Source organism: Podarcis raffonei, chromosome 14, assembly GCF_027172205.1.
Source record: "Podarcis raffonei isolate rPodRaf1 chromosome 14, rPodRaf1.pri, whole genome shotgun sequence".
NCBI lineage: Eukaryota > Metazoa > Chordata > Lepidosauria > Squamata > Lacertidae > Podarcis > Podarcis raffonei.
Window position 1 is genome coordinate 41,255,907 of NC_070615.1, and position 21,342 is coordinate 41,277,248.

Sequence of the window (21,342 nt, forward strand, 5' to 3'; positions counted from 1 at the left end):
ACAAACAAATCTAGTCCATCTCTGATCCATATCTATTTTGCATGTGTTTGGTCCCATTCCCCAGGTGATTCAGTGAATTGCTAAAAAAAATATTCTTTTTAAAGACACCCAAGTCGGTGGCCACCACTACAACTTGTGGGACTCAATTGCATCGTTTAGCTTTGCGACATACGAACCGCTGCTTCCTTTGGCCTGCCTGCGCACTCCATCTTCATCTGATGTCCCTGAATTTTACTGTTAAGAGCAGGGCCGGAATTAGGTTTGATGAGGCCCTAAGCTACTGAAGGTAATGGGGCCCTATATTTGTCCAGCTGTCCTTTGCCAACAACAAATTGTCACTGTTTTTTTGTATTGAATATATGCTATATGGTAATTTATGGAGCTAATATTTGCCATGCAACCAGTCCATGCAGAATGCAGGCACCCTATATATAGATATGAGCAAACCAGTGATATTTTAGGGAGCAGGCTAGCAGGCGGGGCCCATTGCTTACATCATAGGAGGCCTACACAACACAAAACACTGTTGCTGTATGTAGGTTTTATTTTATTTGTTTTTTCCTTATATTTTGGAAATGTACATCCAGTTTTTTCCCCTTTAATTTTTTTTTGGGGGCCCCCCAAGAGAGTGGGGCCCTAAGCTATAGTGTGCTTAGCTTATACGTTAATTGGGCACTGGTTAAGAGAAGCAGAAATGCTTCTCTGTCTCATTTCCCCACAATGTCAGTCTCTGCTAAGCACTGTGGTCAAATTTAAGAGGGGCAAGGGCAGCTAGTTTATGGAGCTGTTTAGAACCTTCTAGTTGTATTCATGACTTGGTTTTGTCCGAGGGGGTTGGAAAAAAACCCCTGCTTCTTTTCCAAGTGGCTACATACCAGGCCACTGGAGTTAAGTGTGTGGGGGTCTTGCTGGGCAAGCTGTAGGTGGTCCTCTTGCTAGTTAAAACTCACAGCCTGAACATACAGATGTATACTAATAGAGTTCAGCTAATCTCCTGAGCTGTTAGGAAGATAATTGGTTGGTGATCTTTTCAGGAAGGGTCAAACACATTACAGCGCAAAGCCTTCGCTCCCGAACTTTTGAACGATCACAGGGATTCTGTACTCCTTGCCCCCACACGCCATAAAACCGACACGGCTGGTGTTACTGCAGAGAAATCCTCTTGGCTTGGGAGGAGCAGCTTGCCTTTTGAGATCTGGGCCTCAGGTGCCTTTTCTTCTTGGACCCAGATATTCGTAATCTTTATGGGAGGGCGGACATAGGAAAGAATGCAAAGGTGAGCCATTTTTCGTGTTTTATATTTTATTTATTATTACTAGGTTGCAAATTGTTGATTTAGCCCCCAGACCAAAGGTCCTCCAAAAAGGGTCTGCAAATGTTACAAAGGAAAAAGTCAATGAAATGACAATGTCAAAATCCATCACTGAAATCATATAAACATTAGGGCTTTTAAAAACCAAAAGCTAATAGAATAACATTTAAAAAACCTCTACCAACAAAAATATTGAGTGGTATTCAACTAAGTTCTACGCAAAGTAGACCCATTGAAATGAATGAACCTAAGTTTGTCATGCTCATTAACAACAATGAGTCTACTCTGAGTAAGGCTAGAATGGGATGCAACCTATTGGCACCCAGCCTAACCTCAATGAATCACAACAGTGACCTCATTTCCACCTCCCTCAGATATATGACTCATGGCACATATCAGCCTCCTGCTAATGTTTCCTGGCTTCAGCATTTGACCCAGCCCTATCGTTAGGTAGAGTGAGCATGGCCCCTCAGTCTGAAAATGGTTCCCTACACCTGGACTACATGATTGCAGCCTCATTCATCCAGCAACTCAACCCTTCTCTTCTCTTCTCTTCTCTTCTCTTCTCTTCTCTTCTCTTCTCTTCTCTTCTCTTCTCTTCTATTTTCCTTGTCAAGAGGCTCTAAATCAAGGACCCTTCTGAATCTCACCATACTTGAACCTGCCCTGATGCCTATTCCCATCACTATTTTGACCGTCCAGTTACAGAATATAAGTCCCAAACGTTCCCCCTCCACCCCAGGCAAGGACTTTTAGATACAATGTCTACTGGTAATAACATGAAATGGCAGTAGTAGACTTCTCTCCACCTCCCACCCTGCCTCCTTCGCCTCAAGAACATTTTGCAGAATAAAGAATATGGTTGGCATATTCCCAGTGCAGACTCCTAGCATTTTGAATTTTTCCACCGCAAATAGCCACCACTGCTCAAGCTACAAGAATATTGTCAAAGGGGAAGAGAAGAGCAATACATCCAAGCATCTCTGGTTTGCCTTTGGGCTTCCATTCTGCAGTATATTGGCCCCGTTGTCCTTCATTCCAAAGCAGACTTAGCACAGAAGGTAATCCAGCTCTGATCTCTTCATTTATAACACTGCCTATTGATATAAATAAAGAGATGTGGGCCAGATCAGCTCCATTGAGCGGGTGTTCTGGATGGAAGATTTTGGCCTGAGTCAAGCTTTCTTATTCAACCAAAGCCTGGTGTTATGATTTCTGCCTTTCCTGTTTCACTGTCCACTGTGGAGCCACAACCATGGACTCATTAGTTAGCTTTTTTCTCTCTCCCAGTGCCCAGATTCAGCCATGGATTCCCCTGCCCTTTCTCTTTACAAGGTCACCGGCCCCTTTGTAGCCTGACATCGCCTTCTGTTTGATTTGATTTGGGTTTTTCCGCCTCTCTTCCCATTCTTCCTTTTTCTTTTCAGCTCTGCTGCGGAGCAGACAGTGTCGCTTGAAAGATGCAGAGACCTTTCCCAGATGGGAAAGGTCATTTGTCTTTCGCTACTCAACACTTTCCTTCATGAGTTCATTTAAACACTGCCAGACATTACAGGAACAGAACTCAGCTGGAGGGGTTATCTTGCTGTTTAAGTCACTCTCTTTTATGTAGGTGGCAGAAGGAACTGCAGAACAGAACTCTTTGGTTCCCATAGCAATTGACACGGCAGGGTTGCCATAATAATAATACTTGCACACCCCTCCCACTCCTCTCTCCACCTGTTAGATTTCGTTCCCTCTTTCCTGATATCACACCTTCCAACATTTGTTGGTTGCGTAAGAGGGTAAACAAGTGTTCTAACCAGCAATTGTTTTTAAAAGGGGTCAGTTTGGACAGAGCAAAGCCTAAAGGAGGGATGTCAAAGAATTCAGAAATGGGAGAGGAAATGGCTGATGTTTGCTTATTTATTCCATGCCTGAAATAGAAACCAATCCAGAAAATAAAATCAGTGTTTGCTGCTGTTGCTGCTTTCAGTCAGCAAACGATAACCTAAATCAATTGTTCTAGTTACAGGTAGGTAGTCGTGTTGGTCTGCCGTAGTCGAAACAAAATAAAAAAATTCCTTCCAGTTGCCCCTTAGAGACCAACTAAGTTTGTTATTGGTATGAGCTTTCGTGTGCATGCACACTTCTTCAGATACACTGAAACAGAAGTCATCAAACCCTTATATATAGTGAGAGGGTGGGGAGGGGTATTACTCAGAAGGGTGATGGGAATGGGTGATGGCTTACCACACATGTCAGCCAATCACCCATTCCCACCACCCTTCTGAGTAATACCCCTCCCCACCCTCTCACTATATATAACGGTCTGGTGACTTCTGTTTCAATGTACAGTGGAACCTCGGATTGCGGACGTAATCTGTGATGGAGGCACATCCGCAACCTGCAGCGTTCGCATCCTGAAGCGCCGTGTCTGCGCCGGTGTCGGCGTGATTTGGCGCATCTGCGCATGCACAATGCACAATTTAGTGTTTCTGCACATGCGTGAGCAGGTTTCCCACGGTCCTCAACCTGAAAACACGTAACCTGAAACGTCCGTAACATGAGGTATGACTGTATCTGAAGAAGTGTGCATGCACACGAAAGCTCATACCAATAACAAACTTAGCTAGTCTCTAAGGTGCTACTGAGTCTGACCAAACTGCGGGAGGCAGTGAAAGACAGGTGTGCCTGGCGTGCTCTGGTCCATGGGGTCACGAGGAGTCGGACACGACTAAATGACTAAACAACAACAAAGGTGCTACTGGAAGGAATTTTTAAATTTTGTTTTGAATAAATCAATTGTGTTTCCCTCCCTGCTCTGCACTGTTTCCTTTGCACTGAAAGAAATGGGATGGGACAATGTAACTTACATAAGTGACATAATTTCAACACAGCAGACAGCGAGATGAGTTGTGTAGTCTTTGGAGAAAGATGAACTGCAGCTGCATGGAAGCAGTTCTGTGTGCGATGAATACGGGACAGAATGGAAAGCAATGCCTTCTTACCACTGAGCTCCCTCTTCTCAATCCATTTCCTTAACAAGAGCGCTGCTGGATGAGGCCGAAGGCCTATGTAACCCAACATCCGGTTGGTCAGCTAGATGCCTTTGAGAAGCCCACAACCAGGACACAAGGACAATAGCCCTCTCCCGTGTTTGCTCCCCAACAATTGTTCTTAAGAGGCATGTTTAATATAGCCTCCAGGATTAGTAGTGGCATATTATTATTATTTTATTATTTGTTCCAACACTTCCCAAAGACTGTGACAAACCAGACATTGTTTCATTGTTTGAAGCCTCTTTTGTTTACATCTGTTTTATTCCACATGCTATGTTTGCCTTGTTTCTTGTTATTATTTTTTTCAGTCTTGCCAGCCTGGGATCCTTCAGGTGCTGTTGGGGTACAACTTCCCCCAGCTCCAGTCATGGAGTTGTAGTTCAAAGTATCCAGACAGTTACAAGCTGTGGAAGGCTGCTCTACCCAAAAAATAAATGGGTGGGATGTTCCCTTCATGTCCTGCTTATGGGCTTCCTGGGGGCAGTCAGCTGGGAACATTTATCTGAGCATATACTGCCATTTTATTTTAATTCCCAATTTATGCAGCTGTTGCATGTTTTATGTCTAAATGGAATTAATAACATTTGAAAACGAAAAAGAAATAAACAAACTTCTAGCCACATGAGCTGGAAATACAGAGCTTATGCTAGGGGTGGAGAAGCTCTGGCCGCTTGGAGAGCCAGTGTGGTGTAGTGGTTAAGAGTCTCGTAATCTGGTGAACCGGGTTTGCATCCCCGCTCCTCCACATGCAGCTGCTGGGTGACCTTGGGCTAGTCACACTTCTTTGAAGTCTCTCAGCCCCACTCACCTCACAGAGTGTTTGTTGTGGGGGAGGAAGGGAAAGGAGAATGTTAGCCGCTTTGAGACTCCTTAAAGGGAGTGAAAGGCGGGATATCAAATCCAAACACTTCTTCTTCTTCTTCTTCAATCTTTGAGTGCGGGGGGTGGGATCCAATTTGGCCTGCAATGCCATTTCCTTCCCAAACCATGTCTACTTCTCAGTCAGCTGACATTACAGGGTGACGTCAGCTGATGCGCAGAGGGAAAATGTAACTCATCGGTGAAGAAGACCTTTGCAGAGAGCAAGATCAAACCTCCTGCTCATCAGCTGATAGGACAAGAGTTGCATTCAGCTATGTGCTGCTTTGCCCGTGGCACCTGCCCTGTGGAACGCCCTCCCATCAGATGTCAAGGAAATAAACAACTATCTGACTTTCAGAAGACATCTGAAGGCAGCCCTGTTTAGGGAAGTTTTTAATGTCTGGTGTTTTATTGTATTTTTAATATTTCGTTGGAAGCTGCCCAGAGCAGCTGGGGAAAACTCAGCCAGATGGGCGGGGTATAATAATAATAATAATAATAATAATAATAATAATAATAATAATAATTTTCTCTGTGGGCAACATGCTGGTGGAGTAGACTCCTCCTCGGACACTATTGGTCAATGATGACAGGCAGGTGGAACCTTCCATCAGTCACTTGACATCATCATGATATCAGATGACTGATAGGCAGGTGACCTCAGCCGCCTGTCACAGTTGGCTTGTTGGTTGGTTGGTGCATGAAGACCTTGCCAACCAGGTCAAGAAGGTCCTCCACACCAGTCTTGCATGGACTTGCATGGTAGTTAGTATAGAGACCTCAATAGTGCCTCTCCACGTAAAGTATGAATGGAGACACATTCACAGCAAGTCATAACCCAGGGGTTCTCCAGCTCCTTTCTTGCAAATGTGAAAGATGACAGAGCCTTCCCTATATGCTAGACAAGGGGTGATGAACCTCTGGCTCTCTAGATCAGGGTCTCCCAAACTTGGGCCTTCACTTCCCATAATGCCTAACCACTGATACCTAGGATGATGGGAGTTGTAGTCCAACAACAGCTGGAGACCCAAGTTTGGGAGATACTCCTCTAGATGGACTCCAACTCCCCAGGTACATAGTCAACAGTCAGGAAAGATGGGATACAGTTGCTGGCTGAGAAAATGTGCAAAAACACATTTTAAAAAATGAAAATGCAGTGTGTGTGTGTGTGTGTGTGTGTATACCTACACTGCTCTAGATACAGATTTAAAAATGAATTTTATTGTGAATTACTTCTACTGTTCAGTTGGAAAATGGACATAGGCATGGAACAAACTGATCCCTCTCTCCCTAGTCCTGAAGTGGTCAGATTATTAATTGATCTCTCCCACTTGGAAGATGAATGAGTGGCGAGATAAGAGAAGCTAGCCTGATCCCCCGCCCTCACGCCTGCCTGCGGTTCTCGATCCAGAATTAGTCATCTAGTTTAGTCATCGTGGGGCTTATCTTGCTGCTTGTGTGGCCCAAGCAGAAACACAGGGAGCCTGATCCCACTCAGATATCAGGAGGACACACATTCAATGTGTCAACCAGTTAAAGCCATTCCTTGAAAGCGTCATTAGCTGTTCCTTCTCTATCTGGCAGTATCTTTGGGCTTACGAAGCCGAGATGAAATGAGTCTGGTGACAGGAGCTGTGATTTCCCATAAATCAATTGGGGGGGAGCAGTTGAAGTGAAGAGGGGTCTGTTGTAAGGGTGGCGTCACTTAGCCTTATAAAATTCCACCGCAGTTTGGATTGGAATACAATGCCCTAACTTTTTTAAAATGGTGTGTGTTTGTGTGTTTTAAAAAAGGAAGGCGGTTGTCTTTGGCATGCCTGCAGAGGCTGCCTTTTGAGAGCCAGAACTTTGGCCCTCCACACTTTCTGGAAAATGAAGTCGTGAGAAGGGAGAAAGGAGCCATTGTTTTGCAGGGGATTCTGGACTTCAGAGACCCTGGTCCTTTGCTCTAGCTAAACTTCCGCAACTCTTGAGGCATTTAGCTCTCCTGATCTTCAAAAGTCATCGTTTAAAGTGGATGACATCACTTTCTGGAACTCCCATTATGACATTCCCATTATTTCTGATCTTTGGGGGCACGGTGCCATTACATATGCTTCCAAAATCGCTCTTCGCAGGGAACTCTGGGAATTGTAGCTCTCTGAGGGGGGGGGAATAGGAGCCTCCTAAAGATTCCCAGCACCCTTACAAAACTATAGTTCTCAGCATTGGGGGGAGGAAGCCAGGATGGTTTGAAGTGGCATGATTCAGCTTTAAATGTAAGGAGCAAACTTGGGCTATGTTAGAATGTGCCTCCATTTTTGCTCCTTTAATTAACTTCTTATTACTTTGCATTTATTATACATATAGATAATGAACCATGCTTCTTAGGAATGTAGATTTATCAGCTCTAATATGCTGAAGCACAAATGATAGAACCATGCCCCTGTTTTCTTCTCTCTTATTTCTAACATAATTAAATTGTTATTTCTAAACTTTTAGATTTAGTTTTCTTTAATAAGAATGATCTGTCGCCTCAGTAAGCTAATGCGCCGTTTGGCTCTTAGAGAACGCCTGATGCTCTTGTAAGGGGAAACAGAATGCCTGATTCAGCCAACGGCTGACCATAACATGCATGTGACGCACCACAATTATTCGATTTACGTTGTGAAATCCACATTTCTGCTTTAATGGATTAGTGCAACGTTGGTACATGTGAGTGTGCACAAATATGCAGAAATACAGAATTGAGTTGTACATGCTACAACTTGATTCTTTGGCTCCGCAGGCCTGTTATCTGCTGAGTATCAGTTTCCTCCCAGGACCCGATGACAAGTGTGGTGCGTGTGGATAAATCTGCCTCTCGCTGGCCCAGTTCCTGTTCCTGTGATCTTGGCTTTGTCCCTGGATCTGACTCGTTCCTGACAGGATGCAGATGAAGGGTGCTCTCTCTCTCCCTAAGACGAGCACAGCCATTGGCTGATATGCATTTAAGCCACGCTGGTATACAAAACTGCTATTCATATCAGCGATCATAGACAGCATCAGGTTTTGTTTTGATTTTAATCTGTATTCCACCCACTGTTTCCTTCCTTCTTAGATTTCCATTTTCTTCCCAAGATGTGCCAAGAATGCTCCAGTGACCGGTCTCGGCAAAGAATGCTGCGAAGCCTTCTTCATCCTGGGTGGCCCATAAACATCTCCTTTTACGCTGTCTTCCTTGTCATCCCCCGTGGAGACGGATCCGATATGGTTACTAATTTCAGGCAAGAGGCACGACTGATGAACCAGACTTTAAGGTCACTTCAGAGCACTGTGCCTAAATTCACCTCCAAGATGCTGTTGAGGGAGGGCGACACAATGCAATATGTATTTATCTATCACCACATACCCTCCAACATTTTCCCAGTGAAAATAGGGACACCCTATTCAATAATAATAATAATAATAATAATAATAATAATAATAATAATACATAAAAAGGTAAAGGGACCCTTGACCATTAGGTCTAGTTGTGACTGACTCTGGGGTTGCGGCGCTCATCTCGCTTTATTGGCCGAGGGAGCTGGCGTACAACTTCTGAATCATGTGGCTGACTGAGCCACTTCTGACGAACCAGAGCAGTGCACGGAAACGCCGTTTACCTTCCCGCCAGAGCGGTACCTATTTATCTACTTGCACTTTGTGCTTTCAAACTGCTAGTTTGGCAGGAGCAGGGACCGAGCAATGGGAGCTCATCCCATCGCGGGGATTCGAACTGCCGACCTTCTGATCAGCAAGTCCTAGGCTCTGTGGTTTAACCCACAGCGCCACCCGCATCCCATAATAATACATAACCTCCAACATTTCTCCGATGTTCCCTTCTGAACGTAAATGCAGATATGCCATTTCTTACAACTTCCTTCTCTATGAATGTTAAGAGATGCAGCACAGGATCCTGATCGCCTGTCCCTGCCATTTCTCTAAGCCAGGCTGACTAACTGACCCTGGCTCTCATTGGTCAGAAAGAGGTCAGAGGACACCCCCCTCCAATGACAGCAGAGAGACAGCCTCCAAAGACTGGACTGCCTTTACAGTTTTCTTCCCTGTCTCACCACCCTAGATCCAGTCCGGGTCTTCCAAACCACCAGGAAGCTAATTCTCCAGTTTGGTATATTCTGCCTATGTGCAAGTAGACTAGGAATATTATACTGAAGTAGACAGACCAGGCTTAGTCCGGTTTTAGAGCTGCAGTGCTCTTGTTTATTATGTGTTCTGTGTGAGCTGTTGCCTGCTTTCTCCCTGTCTGTTATGTCTAATAAAATTTCACAATTGGGCTAGTGGATTCGGAGCATGATTATTACCCTAGGGATTCAGGAACCTCCACATGCCTATTTGACTTTGAATTTCATGCCAAGATGAGAGTGGGTAAAGCCAGGATTTGGCCCTTTTCTCGGAGTAGCGGAGGGCTGGAGAGCTGGGTTTTCACTCTGCGAAAAAATGGCAAGCGATTGGCTGGGGTCCCAGGATTTAACAATTATTTGGCTACCCAGTTTCCCCCACCTTGTTTCTTGGGACTCAGCTACATTAAGTAAAGGGTAAAGGGACCCCTGACCAGTCGTGACCGACTCTGGGATTGCGGCGCTCATCTTGCTTTGCTGGCTGAGGGAGCCGGTGTTTGTCCGCAGACAGCTTCCGGGTCATGTGGCCAGCATGACTAAGCCGCTTCTAGCGAAACTAGAGCAGCACATGGAAATGCCGTTTACCTTCCCGCTGGAGCGGTACCTATTTATCTACTTGCACTTTCTGCTTTCAAACTGCTAGGTGGGCAGGAGCAGGGACCTAGCAACGGGAGCTCATTCCGTCACGGGGATTCGAACCGCCGACCTTCTGATCGGAAGTCCTAGGCTCTGTGGTTTAACCCACAGCGCCACCTGCATCAGCTACATTAGTTAAATGTAAATTTGTTAAATTAGTGTTTTAAATGTTTTGTAACACTGTGACACCGGATGGCGATGTGGAGTTCAATCCTTCGGTGACGTGATTTACCATTGTGAGTTTTACTACACCCTTTCCTGAAATATTTTTGAAAGGAAGGTGTTGGTAACAACTACCAGATGGTAAGATCCAACTGGCAGCAATGCAGGGCTGTTGTGTAACAGTTGGGCAATAATAATAATAATAATAATAATAATAATAATAATAATAATACTTTATTATTTATACCCCACCCATCTGGCTGGGCTTCCCCAGCCACTCTGTGTGGCTTCCAACAAAATATTAAAATACAGTAATGCATCAGACATTAAAAGCTTCCCTAAACAGGGCTGCCTTCAGATGTCTTCTAAAAGTCAGATAGCTGTTCCTCTCTTTGACATCAAGGAAGAAGGGGCATGACAGGCTCTCCTGAACTCCCCCTTTTCCACAAGAGCTACTATGGCTGCTTGGTGTTCAAAGATCTAGCCTTCTGTGCCATGAGGAATGTCAAGGTAAGCTCACATTTCTTGTGTGAGTTCAAAACCTGAGTTCAGAAGGAAAGGGCTGTGGTTATAGACCACTGTCTCTGCACGTTCCTGAAAAATATTAGTCTTCTAGGTGGGTTGAACTGATTTGTTTTCCATCATATTTTAAAAATAGCTTCAGGAATAATGGGTTTCATCAAAAACCATTAGCTGGGATGTCAGTTGACCACAGGACAAAGGGTTGTAGCCAGATTAAACAGGTTAGAAACACACACACACACACACACACACACACACACACACACACAATTTCCCAGTTCAGATAGTGTGGAATCTTTGCATCCACTTTGCTATGGACCCCATGACATTAAAAAAGAGCTTGGTTATTTACAGAAATGTGCCCAGGGTCTATATAATGGTAGGAAATGGAACGAAATTGCAATAACAGAAATGATCTCTTTAAACTAATAACCATAATTAGCAGCAGTGTGTTTGGACAGCTAAATGGCATTAGGTTACTTTATTAAGGAACTTGTGTGGGGTTTTTTAACTGCATTCTTTTTTAGATATGAGAGAGTGGTTAGGAAAGGAAATGTGCCCAGGTTCTATTTAATAGTAGGAACAAATTGTGGGATTTTAGAATCAGAAAAGACCCCTTTCAGGTAATCTCGTCCAACCTGTCGTTGATGCAAAGATGGGTGCTTTAAGATGCAGTGGCAATCCCGTTGTGGCAAGTCAACTGGTGAGCCTGAGAGTGTGACCTGGAGGTTTCTGATTCCAAGCTCAGCTTAAGTTTCAATTCCCTGTATGGTTGAAATGCTGGCTGGCACCAGAGGAAGGCAAAGTTGGGCACCTGCTGAGGGCCATACTCCCGGGACCTCCTGGTCCTGTTGCTCTCCTCTTGCTCCCACTTGCCCTCTCCAAACTTGAAACGGGTGATGGGTGCCAGGAGATGGATCAGCACCTCCGCTTCCCTTGCACTCTCCCTTTGGGTGGTTGCATGGATCGGGCCCAGAGGGAGAGGGCAAGTGAGTGAGCAGCAGTGAGAGGAGTGAGAGGGGGGTCCTAATGATGGCATCTTGCCCAAGCCCTCACCTAAAAACAACACTGGAATCACAGTTTTTCTCAGTCTTCCAATCCCTAAGATGGAGGTAGTTAACATTTCTTTGCACATCAGGGTGCATTCACCTTTGGCCAACCCTCCAGGGTGGCTACAATTCACAGAGTTCCCTAGGAAGGGGGATTGGTTCTTCAAGCACTCTGGGAATTGTAACTCTGTGAGGGGAAGAGGGGCCCCTTAACAAAGGATGCGGGTGGCACTGTGGTCTAAACCACTGAGCCTAGGACTCGCCGATCAGAAGGTTGACGGTTCGAATCCCCATGATGGGGTGAGCTCCCATTGCTCTGTCCCAGCTCCTGCCAACCTAGCAGTTCGAAAGCACACCAGTGCAAGTAGATAAATAGGTACCGCTGCGGCGGGAAGGTAGACACTGTTTCCATGCACTCTGGTTTCTGTCATGGTGTTCTGTTGTGGTTTAGTCCTGCTGGCCACATGACCTGGAAAGCTGCCTGTGGACAAACACCGGCTCCCTTGGCCTGAAAGCGAGATGAGCGCCGCAACCCCATAGTCACCTTTTACTGGACCTAACCGTCCAGGGGTACTTTACCTTTTACCTTTACCTAAGCTTCCAGGGGGACGTGGGTGGCGCTGTGGTCTAAACCACAGAGCCTAGGCCTTGCCGTTCAGAAGGTTGGCAGTTCGAATCCCCCGATGGGGTGAGCTCCCGTTGCTCGGTCCCAGCTCCTGCCAACCTAGCAGTTCAAAAGCATGTCAAAGTGCAAGCATATAAATAGGAAGGTAAACGGCGTTTCCGTGCGCTGCTCTGGTTTGCCAGAAGCGGCTTAGTCATGCTGGCCACATGACCCGGAAGCTGTACGCCGGCTCCCTCGGCCAATAAAGCGAGATGAATGCCACAACCCCAGAGTCGTCCGCAACTGGATCTAACGGTTAGGGGTCCCTTTACCTTTTTAACATAGGAGCCAACTCCTAGGGGCATCAGGGGCTTTGCCCCCCCAATAAAATTTTCGAGCGCCCCCCAATTAATAGGCATTGCCATTCAAATTGTGTGTATGTGCTGTGTCATTTGATAGATTATGTAGGGTAGGGCTTACCTGGTCCCCCCAATATTTAATTCATGTTGGCACCCCTGCCTCCTAACAGCTCTCAGCACCTTTAACAAACTACAGTTCCCAGAATTCTTTGTGGGTAGCCATGACTACTGATATGGTACAATGCTGCTTTATGTGATGCAGGAGGGGCCTTGACTTTGATTTCTCTGTTGTTTGTTATTATTGTTATTAATTATGAAATTTGTATACTGTCTGATACCAGCAGGTCTCAGGACCATTCATGACATAAAATTACAAAATAAAATGGATTGTGTGTGTGCACGTGTGTATTAAATGATTTTATGCATTGCTGTTTACTTGTTCAACGGACCGTGCAAAGGGTGGTACAAACTGCAACCATTTTGTGTGGGGGTTCCATTCCTGGCCCCCGCACACAATGGCCCTGCCCCATTCTGCCCTCTTTTGGGTTCCAAAAGGACCTGCACATCAGTGGTCATGTGTCAATTGCAGACCCTCCAAGTGTCCGGGTTTTCCAGGGACACCCCTGATTTAGAGAAGCCATCACAGTTTCTGATTTGATCCTAGAATGTCCCACTTTTCCTTAGGACGTCCCTATTTTCATTGAAGAAATGTTGGAGGGTATGGAGTTATCCGACCCCTGAACCATCTGGAGACAATCCTATATAGGGAAGGTTTTTTAAAAAAAATGTTTCATGTTTTATTATGTTTTTATACATGTTGGAAGCTGCCCAGAGTGCCTGGGGCAACCTAGTAAGATGTGTGGGGGTATAAATAGTAAAATTATCATTAAGGAATGGGATGTCCCAATTTTCATCGGAGAAATGTCGGAGGCGATGCAATTGGATGTGTGCAAAATGGTCGCCACCTGTATAAATAAAAATAAATAAATAATATTCCTGATGTAATAATCTGGTTGGCCACAGTGTGAACTGGATGATGGGCTTGGTGAGCTTTTACCCGGATCCAGTAGGTTGATTGCAGCATTTTGCATGCCAATGAGTGACTGAGGGAACCAATGTTAAAAATATTTAGTAATGTGGACCAAGGCAGAAGCTGCAACGTTTACCAAATAATGTTGCTCCCAGTTTAAAGAATTGTATAAAATACAGTTAAAAGAGATTGTGATGTTACCAGAACCTCTTCAACAGTGAAATGCTATATATGGTTACTCAGAAGTAAATCCTGTGGGTATTCAGTGAAGCTTACTGACATATAGCTGCACATATAGGTTTTAAGCCTGAGGCAGTCTAAGGCCAGGATGGATTTTCTGAGCCCAGGTAACATAGCAATCTATTCCCTCCCCCTCAAAAAAAAATAATTACCCTCTTCCTAAAAATAAAAGTGGTATAATTAATCATATGCCAGAAATAGTTATTATTTCAGCCGCTTCTTTAACCTTTGGGACTCCAAAGGGGTACCTGCTAGGATTTAAGAAACTGACGACTGTTTCAAAGCATTTAATGACACGATTGGCCGATCAATATATTTTTCTATGAGGTAGACAAACTAAGAAGTGGTTTTTCTTGGCACCGTGAGGGCTGTGAAGTTTTATTGGGATCAGTGTCCTGCGGATATATCTGGTCATAGGAATATAAAATTCCACCCCACAAGTGTACATTAAATGCCGTTTTTTTAAAAAACCAACATTGCAGAATCCAGAATAAATATGCGGAAGCGTTATGGCTGATAGGTGCTTTGCAAATGAAAGGGGCATACAAAACGGCCATCTAAAGAACGACACTCCAGGGACAGGAAGACAGTTTGTAACGTGTTCTCACACAGATAGCTGAGTCAGGGCTGGGGAACCTTTTCCGGCATGAGGGCCGCATTCTTCCCTGGGCAGCCTTCTGGGGGCCACATGATTGGCGGGTGGGGTTAGAGGCAAAAACATTCTAAAAACAATCACGGTGAGAAACACCTGAGAACTGTTAAAGCTGAAAAAGACTCTTCCATCCATTGATTTCAAGGTTGCCAGGGACAATGTTCATGGAATCATAGAATCATAGTTGTCTTCCATATGTGGAATGGAGGGGAGCAGCATACTGTATTTTGCCTCAAACAGCAAAATATCTTGCCCTTGCCCTGTGTGGCGTTTGCCCTCCTAGGTGGGTCATAAGGAAAGGGTTAAACGAGTGTGAAGTGATTGGCCAGAGGGAACCCAAGGGGAGGAGTTAGAGTTAGAGTTGGAGTTGTTGGAAAGTCAGTTGGGAGTTGGAGAAGGAAGAGGGAGGATAAGTCTGTGGGTTGGTCTAGTTTTGAGGTGAGAGAGTGAGAGAAACTGTTAGGAGGAGTCAGATAGACAGTTGGGATGATCAGTTAGAAGTTATTAGGAAGGTATAGGGACGCGGGTGGCGCTGTGGGTAAAAGCCTCAGCACCTAGGGCTTGCCGATCGAAAGGTCGGCGGTTCGAATCCCCGCGGCGGGGTGCGCTCCCGCTGCTCGGTCCCAGTGCCTGCCAACCTAGCAGTTCGAAAGCACCCCCAGGTGCAAGTAGATAAATAGGGACCGCTTACTGGCGGGAAGGTAAACGGCGTTTCCGTATGCTGCGCTGGCTCGCCAGATGCAGCTTGTCACGCTGGCCACGTGACCCGGAAGTGTCTCCGGACAGCGCTGGCCCCTGGCCTCTTAAGTGAGATGGGCGCACAACCCCAGAGTCTGTCAAGACTGGCCCGTACGGGCAGGGGTACCTTTACCTTTACCTATAGGCAAGTAAAGAAACTAAGAAACTGACAAGAAAAATTATCTGAAACCATAAACTTGTTAATGCTTATAAAATAAACTTGCTTATTTGATTTAATGTTAACAACTGTCTGGACTCTGTGTGTACCCAAGAGAAACGGGTTGGTGGCAGCGGGGAAGCAATCACAGTGGTGGCACAGGGATCCATAGACCGTCAAACGTCCGGGGACCCTGTGTGATCGCCACACCCTGAGATGCTGGTGCTATTTCCACTGCTTGGCCAGATAAGGGGCAGGGGGGCAGCAAGGTCCAGTGTTCACAGATGTGATGCTCAGATTGACATTGCCCATTTGGAGCACAATGATGTCCTGTTTGGGATTTCAGCATCCCAAGTTGTGTTTTAAATTGTTTGGGACTGTCTGGACCCAACTCAAAGGAGGCTTGGATTCCTATGAATAGGACAATTTTCGCTCAGGATTTGGGCCTGGCTGAATGTTGCACAATATTTCTGAAAATTACTTTGTGAAGGAAAAAAAAAGACATTCACATGAACTTTGTGCAAACCACTCCAATTTCTGTTTCATTTCGGAGTTTTTTTTACCATCAAGCAGTATATAATTTTTTCTGACACAAATAAAATAAATAACTTGCTGATTAATCTTCATGAGGACTTTTCATTTTTTTTTAAGGCTAACTGATGTGCAGAACTGAATTTGTGATTGGAAAAATGAGAAACAAAAGTGACAGATACATCCATCTGGTCCAGGGACCCAATAATCACCACTCTCAATTTTTGTGCCCCACCCCCCCAAAAAAACCCACCAGGCCCAGAGTCAGCAACCTACTATGGCTTCTTAGCCCAAGACTGGCCCATCTTTTTAAGCCAGTGGGCTCATTGTGAATTTGCAATGGCTTCCATGGGTATAAAAAGGTGAAGGACCCTTGACAGTTAAGTCCATTCATGAATGACTCTGGGGTTGTTGCGCTCATCTTGCTTTACTGGCTGAGGGAGCTGACGTTCATCTGTAGACAGTTTTTCCGGGTCATGTGGCCAGCATGACTAAACCACTTCTGGTGAAACCAGAGCAGCGCACAGAAATGCCATTTACCTTCCTGCTGGAGTGGTACCTATTTATCTACTTGCACTTTGACATGCTTTCAAACTGCTAGGTAGGCAGGAGCTGGGACCGAGCAATGGGAGCTCACCCCATCGTGGGGATTCGAACCGCCGACCTTCCGATCAGGAAGCCCTAGGCACAGTGGTTTAGACAACAGTGCCACCCGCGTCCCCTCCATGGGTATAGTACATAGCTGTCAACGTTTCCCTTTTTAAAAAGGAAATTCCTTTATTCTGAATAGGATTCCTCGCAAGAAAAGGGAAAAGTTGACAGCTATGGTATAGTATGTGCTATAACACAAAATGGCTGCCACACCTGCCACTGCCTCTGCAGCCTTTGTGTCTTGGTCAATTGCTGGATTCTGGAAGTCCTGACAACTTTATATAACAAAGCACAACTTGAACTGTGAAAGGCAATACACTCTGGCATCAGAAATCACCAAAAGCAGCTGACAAGCTAGAGAAACACCTATATATATATATATATATATATTTCTGAAAAGGTTTTGAATTGTGTATTTGGAAGATGGCGAAGAGAGATACATCGTATGAAGGCGATTCAGGGATGTTGACATTCAGAGGCTAAATGCGACGTTGAACTCCTGACTTGTGAATTCACTTCGTGGTTTGGCTCTTGCTGTGATGGAGGGCTATTTGATAGGGGGCTCATTATGAAAACCAGTTTTGAAGTTTTCCAAGGTGGCTTGTGTGTGAGGCTCCACAGCCGGCCAAATGAAAAGCTTATGAGGTCAGCGTAAATAAATAAAGATGAAGTTATTTGCTAAAATGCTAAAAAGTTGGGCAGATGTACTTTGCAGGGATATATATATATATATATATATATATATATATATATATATATAGTTAGTTAGTTTTGATTTCCCCACATCCTACATGTTTGCACCAAGGTGTTGATCTACATGAAGGTTACCAAGCTATTTCTATAAATAGTTGCTTTCTTGAAATTCTCTCAGTATGAATTAACTTTTGGTCCTAGCAAAGAGTTGGTTGCTCTTTCTCTCTCGCGCAGCTAGGATCCTTCCCTTATCCTTTAGTACAGGACTTGGTAAAATGGTACCCTTCAGATGTTGTTGGACTCCAATTCCCATCATGCTCCACCAGCATGGCCAATGGTCAGGGATGATGGGAGCCAGAGTCTGACAATGTCTTGTGGGCACCATGTCAGTTACTTCCGCTTCAGTAGTAAATGCATTGGATCAAAACAACAAAATTAGGGAAGAATGTTCAAATTGTCCAAATCTGGACTTGCTATCAAAGTCAAATGTGCTCTCTCTACTACTGACCCATGAAAATACCATCCTGTAACCTGCTGGAAAAAGAGAAAATTTCCTTTTATAGGCTGCAGGAGGATGGAGGGGTGGGGCATTTGTGCTTCTCCAGATTTTGCTGGGTTAATACTTTTCTTTACCATTACGCATGCTGGCTCTGACTGAAAGGAGTTGGAGTTCAACAAGGCCCACAGCTGGATCCCATTTGCACTATACATTTAAAATGGCATTATATTACTTTGAAGAGTTATGGATTCACCCCGAGAATCCTGGGAAGTATAGTTTGTTAAGGGTGCTGAGATGTGTTTGGAGACCTCTATTCACCCCTCCAACATTTCTTTGATGAAAATAGGGACGTCCTAAGGAAAAGTGGGACACTCCGGGATCGAATCAGAAACCGGGATGTCTTCTTTAAATCCAGGACTGTCCCTGGAAAATAGGGACACTTGGAGGGCCTGTGATTCTCATAATTCCAATAATTCCCTGGGAATTGTAGCTCAATGCCTGCTCTCTTTCCATGGATAATCTCCCTCTGCCTTGGAAACTTTTGTTCCAATGTAAATATCACAATCTAGGTTTGGACCATGGCACTGGCAGGAAGAGAGAATAAAGCGATAAAGCCCCACTCATACCTCTCCAGAGTCCTGCTGTGTATTGGGCTGCTAATATTTACTTTGGGGGGGGGACCACATTCTTGCAGTTGCTCCTTGTGTGATTGGTGTGGAAGAACTTTTTAGGAGGACTACGGTGTGTGTGGAAGCAGGTAGAAGTTGTTGAGTTGTTTCAGCAGTTCCTTTTCTCTACTATTTTCTTCATGGCTTCCTTCCATTTTTATTATCTCCCACCTCCAGGAGCTCTGAGGAAGAGGTTCAGGAGACAGGCCTGCAGCCCTGAGGAGCGGACATGGGGTCATGCTCATAGAGTGAGGGGTGGGTTTGGAGGAAGGAACCAAGTGCAAATTTTGTACCAGCCTCCGAAAAACTCAGTGTTGACTGCCCTTACTTTTTTGGCTGTCCTCTCAACATGCCCACGTTTCAGGCTAGCAAGACCTCAAAGCTTCTTCATTAATTCTGGAACTCTGGACTAGTTGGTGCCATGCAAAATAAGCTTTGGACAGTCGACTGTAGTTAGCCGAAAGAAACAGTGTGACTTCTGCAGGTGACCTTTTCTCATCCTAGATGTTTAATTTGTCATGAGCCAAAGCTAGACCAGAACACTAACCTTCGAAATGATTTGCGATTTTGTTCGGCTCTCTGGAAGAAAAGAGAGAAAGAGCTTTTGACACACTCGCACACACAAAAACTGGCTAGTCAGCAGGGTATTAAATCAAATGGGAAAAGATGAAAAATGCTTCTCTCCCCGTTTCATCTGCAGCCAAAAAGGATATTGCTTTACATTTTTGCGAAATAAAACCACATAGCTCACAATTGCCCCAAAGCATCGAGATTGCGCTCTCCCCCTTTAGCGCTCATTAATTTCAGATTTGACTTGATTAGACGAGGACCAAACACGATCCAAAACGTCTCCTCTCACTCCTTCCTGCTGACATCTTGGCAGAGCCAGTGCCCTTCTTACCCATCAGAAAATGCAAACCTGAAAACTCTCATTTCCATGTCTCCTGCATTCATATGGACCGCTAGATAGCCTGAGTGGTTCCTTTCAGATAGGAGAATGGTAGCCAGTGTCCCTGGGCTATGGGTAATCCCATATAATTGCTAACTTGGGGGTGGGTGGGGGACAAGTTTTTTTTGGTGGGGGGGGGAGAAAGCTTAAAGTGTCTTTGTTATGGCTTGGTAATGATGGGGAGATGCTTCTGTTCACCCTGAGACCATCAAAGGTCCAAGGAGAATATCCCCCAACCCCCCCCCCCTCGATTCAAAAGCTGGCGAATGAAACTCAATCCACGTCTCTTCCTTAATTAATTTTGCGAAATAGATCAGCCAATGGGAAGGGAGGGAGGCTGCTTCCGGGACCTGTCCCTAAAGGTGAGATGCTTGGCTCATGAGACCATCCTTTCAAGTCCACTGGCCTCCTTTTAGGCTGGATTAGTCAGGCCAAATGGATTACCGTTTGTAGGCATTAGGACCAAAGAGCCTTTGCAGAAAAGCCAGGCACGGTGGCTCGGTTCAGCAGTGGGCCGCTAAAAGCTACTTAGCACAAACATCCGTAAAGCTGTCGAGAGGCCAGGGGCACGTAAAGGAGGCTGCGTGAGCACACCTCCGAGCTCCCTGCAAGAAGCAGGCAGAAAACTGGAATGGAAACAGTGCGGAGCAATTCTAATTGTTGCACCACATTGAGGAAGCTACATCCCAAACAATTTCAATTGCATTTTGTTATGTTTCAACATTTTTAACATATATAATCAAATGCAATTTTCTCCCTTTCTCTCATTTTCGTCTACTTCCCACCCCCTTTTGTTGTTCTTTCTCCTCTTCTGCTACACCCTGTTTTCTGCCCATCAAATCCTAACCACAATATTATAATCTCGTTATTTCTGTTGCTCAAATCCTGCTCCGGAGTTCATCATACCATAATATTTATTTAAATAGTTCGGGAAAGGCATCCATTCTTCCATAAATCGCTCATCATTCGATTCTCTGAATCTTGCTGTTAATTTTGACATTTCTGAATATACAGTGGTACCTCGGGTTACAGACGTTTCAGGTTACAGACTCCGCTAACCCAGAAATAGTACCTCAGGTTAAGAACTTTGCTTCAGGATGAGAACAGAAATTGTGCTCCGGCGGCGCGGCGGCAGCAGGAGGCCCCATTAGCTAAAGTGGTGCTTCAGGTTAAGAACAGTTTCAGGTCAAGAACAGACCTCCAGAACGAATTAAGTTCTTAACCCGAGGTACCACTGTAGTCCATTGTGTTACTTATCCATTCTCCTTTGGTTGGAACTTCTTCTTTCTCCCATTTCTGCTCAGATAGAACCTTAGCTGCTGTTGTTACATACATAAACAACTTTAACTTTTTTAAAAAATAAAAATTCTGCCCCCTAACAGAAGCATCCCAAGCAATTTCAACTGAAAGGATTGAGAGATGGGCAAATTGTGTGGGCTTCTCTCCATTTCCAGTGTATTAAGTTCAGTTTTCACAATTTTGCCGCAGTGTGCAGGTTATTTTTTTGAAGTTCTTATGAAAATTCCTCAGCTGTAGTCCAAAAGCAGCTGGAGACCCAAGTTTGGGAAACCCTGTTCCTTTGACATTCCTTCAAAGAGGCCTGTCCCCCGAAAAATAGGACATGTTGTTGATTTATTGCATTTTTATCCCATCGTTTTATCCAAGCAGCCATGGTTCTCCCCTTCCTCATTTAATCCCCACGACTACCCGGTGAGGTAGGTAAGGCTGAAAGGCAATGCCTGGCCCAAGGTCATCCAGCGAGCTTCACAGCCGAGCGGGGATTTGAACCCTGGTCTCCCAGGTCATAGCCTGACACTCTAACCACTACACCACACATGACCCACCCTGT